Here is an 8,900-nt window from a genome sequence, read left to right as displayed (position 1 = left end):
TTCCTTGAAGTAACAGGACTGCTCGCTAGATGTCGCTCATGTAAAGAAAATATAGCAGATTCCAGTGACGCCTGCCTGGAGGTCAGTTTCCCCGTTTGAAATCGCACATCCATTCAACTTCTATCTATCTATCTATCTATATAGATAGATAGATAGATAGATAGATATATGCATGCGTGTGTGTGTGTGTGTGTGTGTGTGTGTGTGTGTGTGTGTGTGTGTGTGTCACAGTTATTAGCATTTAACTGATAATTCTGAGTTTATAATAAAATCTGATCTTCAAAGTCCTACCTATGTGGTTCAGCCACAATACAGACTTTTAAAATCATGATTATGACATTCAGAGGTATAAAAAATATAAGATTTAAAGTAATCATTTTGATTTTCAGCGCCATAGCATTAAGTTTAAAAATCAAAATTAATACTTTTCATCTCACTATAAATCTTAGAAATTTAGCTGTTTTCATTTTGTTTCTCTTTTTAAGTTGCAGAAATTAGCTGCCATAGCCATGTTTTACTTATCATTCCTTGGTTGTCTGAATCTTAAAAGCGCACATCCATGCTGCAATTCAGTCATGTAATCATAATTCTTGTTGTTTCAATCAGTCCCTTTCCAACCTGCCTGTCAACTGGAAACAAACAAACCACACAGGAGTTATGCACCACCAGGAACTGAGGGCCTTGTAAATTTAACGATTGTAGATTATGAGTTAACGTCTATAAAAATGTAAATTGAGTTAAGACTCATCAAGGGTCAGGCTCATTCTGCTCCACCAAAATTAATATTTATAATTGACTGCTGTAGATAAGAGTTAGCGCAGTGCAGTGTATCCTGCATGCATGTGGATAAAGCCGATAATTGTGTTAATCTTGGAGCCCATTGACAGGCACCATTTTCAGCCATGTTCCTTGAGACTCTTCTAAACCTCTCAAGGCCCGTTCAAGCTAAGATTACAAAGTCAATTATTAGATGAAAGCACATTTTAATTTCCATAGTTTGTTTCTTTTGAAACTCCCCTTGCTTTTGACCGCAAGGGCCAGCCCAAATCAATACCCTTGTGTCCTCCTGCATTTACTCAGCTCTCCACCCCCAGTTCATAAGCACCCATTACTTCCTATCCAAGCTTTAGCCCAGTAAATGTCCTGTAAATATTGCATTACTTTATATTGCATAATGGTCTATGATTTCATTGAATTTAACAGTCAAAGTTAAACATGGCATGACTTGCTTTTGGCAAGACACAAAAAACAAGTTGCACCCTTCCTCCAAGTCCCAACGGCTAAATGTATCCAGTTTTAGTGAATAAGCATCAAAGAGCGTGTCCATACCAGCTGACTGGCATTGTGACATTTATTCAACTTAAGAAGGAAAGGTTTTTCATGTATAAACAAAAAAGCACCCTCCCATAGTCAGATGTTGTAAGATGTGAAATATGTTTCAGTATCTTTAACACACAATTCTATACCCAAAAAACAACCTATTAGCATGTATTTCTTGACTTTGTAAATGGAAAAAAGGAAGTTCCTGCTATTTATAGAATGTGAGTATTTACTGAAATGTCCAGTTCATTTTTATATGAAAGTCTGGAATTTCCAGTTAAAAACATGTGCTCCACATGTTTTATTTACTGTCCATGCTCAATTGTGTTTTACAGAAGTGCACTTTATTGTTGTTCGTATAAACTTGGGGTAAGCAGCATGCCAGCATGGCAGCAAGAAGGTTCATGGAGTTTTACTGAGCTTCTTGAGCCCTCCAGTGTCTTGTCTCCCTCCCATATTCGAATAACACCAACATACAGTGGTACTGATTTAATGTAAGTTAGAGGTGCCATGACATCACTGTATAAACCATTTCATGATTTATATATGAAATTATTTGTACAGTGACAATTAATGTGGTTTATTAAATATAAGGTCTCTCTCTCCAAAGAAGACTGTTGATTAATGGATTTCTGATAATCAGATTGATTGATTTTATCTCACAGAAACCTGGCTGCAAGAAGACTATGTTAGTATAAATGAGTCAACTCCCTATAATTATGTAAAATTCCACATTCCCAGAACAACGGGACGAGTAGGAGGAGTAGCAACCATCTTTCAGTCTGATTTATTAATTAGTCCCAGGCCTATTAATAACTACAATTCTGCTGTACATTTAACCCTTAGTTTCCCTCATTCAAACTGCAAAGCAATGAAACCTCTTATGTTGGTTGTTTTGTATCGTCCAATAAGGCCTAACTTTTCATTTTTAGATCAGTTCTCAGACTTCTTATCTGATTTAGTGTTAAACACTGATAAGGTTATTATAGTGGATTTTAACATTCATGTTGACATTGAATGTGATAACCTTAATGTAGCCTTTAATACTATCATGGATTCAGTTGGTATTCTTGAAAATTTGCATAAACCAATCCATTCCTGTCTTTATACATTGGATCTTGTGGTGACATATGGCCATGATTGTGAAGAATTACAAGTATTTCCTCACAACCCTGTCATATCTGATCATTTAAATAACCTTTGAGTTCAATTTAAATGAGTTCTGCACCCCCAAAAGAAGGTTTCATTAAGGATCTTTATCGGATAATGTGGTATCAAACTTTAAAGAGTCTGTCCCTCTTTTAATTTCCTGAGTATCACAGAAATGTCCAGCAGATGGCAGCAATGTTATTTCTTCCCATTCAAAAATGAATGCCTTTGTTTATGGTGTCACTTCCTCCTCACATTTTGCATTAGACAACATAGCCCTCTTGAAAAAGAAGGTAATTATTTATAGGAAGCTGGCTACCTGGTTTAATTTAGAGCTGCTTCTTTTAAAGCACAACATTAGGAAATTGGAGAGAAAACGGTGCTATGTGCATCTAGAGGAATCCTACTTAATCTAGAAAAACTGTCTGTTATGTAGGTTAACAAACTCTTCAGAAGACAGAACCACCGGAAAGCTGCTGGACCAGATTCTGTCTCTCCATCCACCTTGAAGCACTGTGCAGCTGTCTCCAGTGTTCACAGACATTTCTAACACCTCACTGGTGACATGTCACATGGCAACCTGATTCAAATTTTCCCCTATTATCCCTGTTCCCAAGAAGCAAAAGTCCACAGGACTTAATGACCTCTGTGGTTATGAAGTCCTTTGTGCTTTCACACTTGAAAGATATCACTGACCCCCTCCTGGACCCCTTACAGTTTGCCTACAGAGCCAACAGGTCTGCAGACTTGGCCCTTCACTACGTCCTCCAGCACCTGGATTCCGTAGGTACCTAGGCCAGGATCCTGTTTGTGGATTTCAGCTCTGCCTTCAACACAATCATCCCAGCTCTGCTTCAGGAGAAGCTCTCCCAGCTGAATGTGCCCGACTCCACCTGCAGGTGGATTACAGACTTCCTGTCTGACAGGAAGCAGCACGTGAAGCTGGGAAAACATTTCTCCGACTCACAGCTCATCAGCTCTGGTTCCCCCCTGAGCTGTGTTCTTTCTCCTCTTCTCTTCTCCCTGTACACCAACAGCTGCACCTCCAGTCATCAGTCTGTCAAGCTTCTGAAGTTTGAGGATGACACCACCCTCATCGGACTTATCTCTGATGGTGACGAGTCCGCCTACAGGTGGGAGGCTGACCATCTGGTGACCCGGCGCAGGGAGAACAACCTGGAGCTCAACGCTGTAAAAACAGTGGAGTTGGTTGTGGACTTCAGGAAGAACTCAGCCCCAGCTACCCCCATCACTCTCTGTGACTCCACCATCGACACTGTGGAGTCTTTCTGCTTCCTGGGAACTATCATCTCCCAGGACCTAAAGTGGGAGCTGAACATCAACTCCCCCACCAAGAAAGCCCAGCAGAGGATGTACTTCCTGCGGCAGCTGAAGAAATTCAACCTGCCAAGGACAATGATGGTGCACTTCTACTCCTCACCTCCTCCATCACCATCTGGTACGCTGGTGCCACCGCTAAGGAAAAGAGCAGACTGCAGCGTGTCATCCGGTCTGCAAAGAAGGTGATTGGCTGCAATCTTCCATCTCTCCAGGACCTGTACGCCTCCAGGACTCTGAGGCGGGCAGGTAAGATTGTGGCTGATCCCTCGCACCCCAGTCACAGACTATTTCAGTCACTTCCCTCTGGCAGGAGGCTGCGGTCCATCAGGACCAAAACCTCACACCACAAGAACAGTTTCTTACCATCCGCTACCAGCCTTATCAACAAGGCCCAGAGTCCCCTTGACACTTGACACTGCCTCTTTCCATCCCCTATTCAGGACCTACAAGCTACACCAACGTAACATCTCCAGACCTTCTGCGTTACAATAACCGTTGAATATCTGATATTCACCCTCCGTGGATTCTGCGGAGACTGCCTGCTGTTCAAGCCGATACAGGAAGGCTGCTCTGAGGCTCCCGTCTGCTTCCTCCTCCTCCTCTGGAGTGGAGCAGTCAGACATGCTGGTGTGACTCACATGCATCAGCTGGGGGTAGGTGGGGAGCAGGAAAAGGGAAGGCTACCTGCTTGGTGGTGTGCTCTGATTGGAGAATATGAATTACATAGAAAGACAACCTATGTAGAAAGATAGCCCGTTTTCTGATCTGAACGTTTTTTAGCAAGGCAACAAAGCTGAGCAGTCCCTGAGCAGGTCCTTTGGTATTCAGTTTTGATATTCACACGGTCTCATCAGTGCACAACAGATCATATTACATGCCCAAAACCTCAGAAAAATTTAGCTCCTTTAAAGTATGTGTGTGTTTATTGTTCTGTTAGTCCTTTGACACATGAAAGAATCAAGTAAAACAAATATAGACATCTTTAAAATAATTAAGCTTGACAGGCCCACATGTGGGCCCAGTTGATGCAGGTGTTTAAACTCTGCCTCTAAACAATGTAAAACACTGCTTTTTACCCAAATTGGCTTGCAAGAGGAGGCTTTAATGTTTCCAAAGCAATTACCCAATGTTTTTTTTTCCTTTTTTTGCAGCGGGGCAGGGGTGGGGGGTGGGGGGTGGGGGGGGGGATGGGGGGGCTGGGGGGGCGTGTAAAACGTGTGGTTTTACAGCTATTTAAACATACATGAGGAAATTTTAAGGCCCTCTAAACATGGCAGACGTTTAGGAAAAAGCACAACATAAAACACACAGCTACTGGCTGAAAGCACACATGTCTAACATCACCTGAAACCAGAGAGACCCCCCCATTTAGGTTTTGTAAAGGTCTTCTTTATAATGCCCTATCTGAGGAGATCATTTCCATGCACAGTTGATCTTATGCTTTGTGCATTATTGATATAATGCCATGCACAATGGTACATTTTGATGATACAAGGGGTAAATGGGTTGAGCAAAGAAAATTTAATTTGCAGAAAGAGTCCTACAATGGAAAACAGCTGTTTTATTTTACCCTGTTCCATTTCATGAGGTAAATAAACACATTTGGCACACTTTGGCCCATTTGGCTAAATTGTGCCAAAATATGTTTCAACTGATTCACTACAAATTAGCAGCAGTTATAGTGAAGATGTGGATCTATAAAATCTGATGCATTTCCTAAGTTTTCAAAAGGGTTTTTCGTGGTGTTTTGAATGTTTATTCAGAAAAAAATTTGGCCAAGGCAAATCCGGTAGAGTAACAGTTGCAATAGTGGTTAAACTGTAAAACATATTATTTTATGTTTTAGCCTTACACAACTAACAAAAGTCTGCATTTATACTTTATAACTTTGAAGCTGCACTTTATTTATATAAGGTTTGTAATTTCAGGGTATTGCTGCTAAAACCTTGAAAGCTAAAAGGATTTTAACGTCACTGTTTAGTGAGTTGGATGTGGCCCACAATTATTGTACCAGTGTAGACCATGAAATGTAATGTGTGTGTTACTTTCTATTGTATTTACAATCTGCAGAGGTTTCATGCACATGCATGGCATTGATTTCAGGAACTGTTGCGTAGTTTTCGACTGGGACTTGGGGCTGAATTTTAAACGACTTGGTGCGACATCAGAGGCAAGAAAAAAGAAGACAGCTGGGAAATCTCAAATAAATGGTGCGATTGTAGTTAGTTCTAATAAAGCTACATTTTGATGCAACCTCTGTATTCATCGCCGTCTGACCTCCGACCCAAGCATCCCGATGTGAAGCGGCACGCTGATGTTGCAGAGGAGCTTGACTAAGCTACACTTTCCGCCCATTGAAAACAAATGACTTCATCGGAGTGTCTCAGCTGTGACCCTGGCGTGCAGCATGGGAACAGTTCGCTCTCTGTGCTTCATGCTCCTATATGCATGTTCTTGCTGGGACTATTTCCTCAGAGCCCATTGAAGGATTTGCAGCAGCAAAGCTATAAGACACTAAAGAAGCAATGAGAAATTATAAAACATGTGGGCTTTTAGTAACAGGTGTTGGGTTTTAGAGCGGGCTCGGTGACTAAGAGAGCATTCTGTTACAAAGTGCTCATACAAACCTGTAATGACGCACTGTTTTAACAATAACATCACTCGTGTTTGCTTAAAAGGTAATATTCTTGCTAAAAGCCTTCAAATGTCACAGCTGTTCCCCTACATGCAGGGGGAAATATGGGGTGGAAATTTCCATGCGTGGTATTGCGTGACTGTTTTAAAGAGAGCGAGAAAAAGACAGACAAGGGAGGAGAGGCATATCCAGCATAGAGACAGAGAGCCAGAAGAACTCCACAGGTTCTTGTTCAGCTAGCTTTAATGGACAAATCCATCATCAAACAGTCATTTCATGCCACCTCCTTGCCATCCACATGTCAGCTGCCCGGAGAAAACTTATTATCACAGGTGAGGGAAAGGAGGAGTTCATTAAAGGGGGAAATGGAGTGAGCTCTGTGGCAGCAGGAGACATTAGGGCACAGAAAAGGATGAAAAGAAACCCACAAAATTTTATGACTATAGTTCAGTTTTTACAGTGTAACTGTGCTTATTATATGTGTGGCAATTATATGAGAAACTGGGCTCCTTTTTACTTAACTCACACCTCTGTTCTGGCACATCTATACGGTCAGTGTGCTTTTTGTAACAATAAAAAAAATGTAATACCTCTAAACTGCGGCTTACCCTCCACTAAGGCTTAATTACACAACTTTGCTTTTTAATATGGAAAATGTGCTCTTGCGATCCATGGTAATGGAATCATAACATAAACTGTGTGATCAGACCTTGAACACAACTCTGAGGCAGAAGACTGCGTGGCGACCAAAGCTACGTATGTCTCAACAGGCTTTGCGGATATATGGACTGAGATTTTTGCACATTCTTCTTCACAAATTAGCTCAAGCTATGTCCGATTTGATGGAGTGCATCAGTAAAAATCAGTTTTCATGTAGTGTCACAAAATGCTGATTTGATTTAGGTCTGTACTTTGACTAGGCCATTCGTCCTGTGTTTAGCTCTATCTGTTCTCCCATTCACTCTAACCAGGTTTCCTGTCTCTGCTGAAGAAAAGCATCCCCCACAGCGCAATGCTGTCACTCACCGCCATTTCACTATGGAGAACATTTGTCCAGGGGGATGAGCAGTGATCGTTTTTCACCAGACCTAGCTTTTTTACAGGTATTCCTAATGTTTGACAGAGCACATTCTTCCACATATTCATAGAGATCCCCTACACTTGTCTTGAACTGTAAACTGGAGTTATGATCTCTGCAGCTTCTCCAGAGTTAACATGGACCTCTTGGTTGCTCCTCTAATAGGCCTGTCAGTTTAAAAGGAAGATAATTATAAAAACTTGAGAGATTGTTTCATAATCTAACCGTGTTTAAAACCTTTCAGCAACTTTATCTCTTTGTTCGCAAATTATTTCTATTTGCTAATTGGGTAACCTCTGCTAGCAGTTGAGGTTGGTTGCCCTTTGTTCTTTTTAGAGGTATCAGATTAAAAGGACAAATAAATCTAAATGTAAATCACAGTTTTCAGACTTTTTTTACTGCATAATTTTACTTCGACTTGAGTTTGTTTATTATATCCAGTTCCATTAGAATACATTAGGCCTAGTGTGCCAAACCGTGGAAACTGTGCAGGAGTTTGAATTCCTTTGCAAGGCACTGTAAATATGCCTCCACTGCTTCGGAACGTAAATCTGCTGTGGATGTAAAGTCAGAGGTTTTTCAGGACACAGTGTCACAAATCTAAGCGAAGGAGCCCACGTTAGCCATCGCATCCACTTCAGCCCAAGTGACAGCAGCACTGGCTCCAGACACACAATTGGCTCTCTGTGGGTAGCAGCATGGTCATTATGCCTTCCAGTTTGCTCTTAAACACCCTGCTGCGCCATTTGCTTCACAGCCAACTTCTCCCCCTCTCTTTTACTGATCTGTTGCTCCGTGCCATACCCAATGCAGTGGCCTCCCACAGCGCTGGAAAACCTCACAGACTCTCTTAACAAATCCCGTCTGGTGCTGTAGGAGCAATGAATACCTCTGCTTTAGCAAGAAATTGAGTTTCTAAAATTATAAATTTGGCTCCCTTAGGTGCTTTGAAATTGTGCTGGCCTAGAAAGCTAATGTTTTTACAGAAGATCTCTTTACCTTCTTACCTTTTCTGCTGGGGAGACACAGGCAGCAGCATAGATGTTGGCTCAGCTGGTGAAATGCCAACCTTTGTGCAGTTTTGTTTACCTTGGATAAATGCTTGAAACTGTAAATCCCTGAAAGCTTTTAATGAAGGATTTTATCTTTTAGGATTTTAAAAATGTGGAAATATAAATAGACACTTGCATAGGTACAGTGCTCACTAATTACTGTAACTGAATGTTATATTTAATACCGTATTTTCGGATCATAAGGCACACCGGATTATAAGGCGCACCATGAATTAAGGTGTCTATGCGCGTCTTTGTCCCCATATAAGGCGCACCGGATTATAAGGTGCGCCCTACATCACTCCACCCCTTCACGTACACAGCT

Source organism: Fundulus heteroclitus, chromosome 13 (assembly GCF_011125445.2).
Source record: "Fundulus heteroclitus isolate FHET01 chromosome 13, MU-UCD_Fhet_4.1, whole genome shotgun sequence".
Classification (NCBI taxonomy): domain Eukaryota; kingdom Metazoa; phylum Chordata; class Actinopteri; order Cyprinodontiformes; family Fundulidae; genus Fundulus; species Fundulus heteroclitus.
This window is presented reverse-complemented; position numbering follows the sequence as displayed.